The 1,338-nt window shown below is 33.5% G+C and overlaps 1 protein-coding gene across 1 annotated transcript in view; it reads left to right on the forward strand.

Annotated features, from left to right (window-relative positions):
- cebpz (CCAAT enhancer binding protein zeta) overlaps positions 1–1,338 on the forward strand; it is a 50,089-nt gene that overhangs the window by 9,950 nt on the left and 38,801 nt on the right. The window lies entirely within an intron of this gene.

The raw sequence follows: 1,338 nt of genomic DNA on the forward strand, positions 1-1,338 counted from the left end.
ACTGCCAATGAAAAATTCTTCTGAACATTCATTAATCTTAGGTATTTCAATATTTAATAACAGGTTGTTAAAATCGAAAGTTGCAACTGTGTTATTTAATGAGCTAACATGAACAAAGACGTGTATTTTTTAAACAAAGATTAATAAGTTCTGTAGCAAATGTTGTTATTGCTCATTGTGAATGTTAATGCATTAACTAAGGTTAACTAATGAGGTCTTATTGTAAAGTGATACCAGCAATTAATCGCAACATGAAAATTTGATACCGGCATATCCCTACTCACAGCTTGTGGATGTAATAAAAAATGAATGAGTATTGCGGTAAAGCAGAATATTTCCCATCACAATTGTCTTTGACTTCTCTAATAAAACAGCATTTTTTTGTTGTAAACTCTTAACTGTGGAAACACATTGAAGCACAATGAAGATTAGCGGATAGAGTACCAGTTTAAGCAATAAGCTGTTTCCACACAAAAGCAGTTTATTCTGAAGCCTCCCCTGCATTGACATCTATAAAAATAACTAGGGCTGGTAAGCGATTAAAATTGTTACATGATGTGGCGATTAATTAATCGCAAATTAATCGCACGTCAAATTTGGCTGAGAAATTACTCCCAAAAGATCATTTAAAGTCATTGTTGTGTAAAGCATCAAACAGACATTACAAAAAGTAGCTTCAAGAAATATTTTGTTTGATCAAATTTATTACATATACTCTTTTGGACCATTTTTGGGTGGGTGAATTATACCTTTAATCACTTTTATTATTATTATTACTATGGAAATATGAAATTATTTCTTTAATGAAATGATACTCTAAATAATAAACTAAAACTGCCAGTAGGTGGTGGTAAATGTCTTAAAGGAGACATATTATGCCCCTTTTTACAATATGTAATATAAGTCTCTGGTGTCCCCAGAATGTGTCTGTGAAGTTTCAGCTCAAAATACTCCACAGATAATTTATTATATCATTTTGAAAATACCTATTTTGAGTGGAAGCAGAAACTAGCTGTTTTTCGGGCCTGTCTCTTTAAATGCAAATGAGCTGCTGCTTCCCGCCCCCTTTTCCAGAATAGAGCTGCGCCTTTACAGCTCGGACCTGTTAAAAAACATCTGGTTTGTGGTTTGTTTTCATGTTTATCGTGCTGAAATCATGCGGTTTAACCCATATTAGTTTAAACTTCTGATATATGATATAAGGAGCGCACACATCCGAAGCACATGTACAGAAAGCGGCTGTCATAGCATGTGAGTACTAAACTAAGTTCTCATTCACACACAAGTTTACGTTAAAAACACACATGAGTTACAAAAAACAGTCGGTTATGTCTGTGA

The sequence above is a fragment of the Sinocyclocheilus anshuiensis genome, unplaced genomic scaffold (assembly GCF_001515605.1).
Source record: "Sinocyclocheilus anshuiensis isolate Anshui unplaced genomic scaffold, SAMN03320099.WGS_v1.1 scaffold937, whole genome shotgun sequence".
NCBI classification, from domain to species: Eukaryota; Metazoa; Chordata; class Actinopteri; order Cypriniformes; family Cyprinidae; genus Sinocyclocheilus; species Sinocyclocheilus anshuiensis.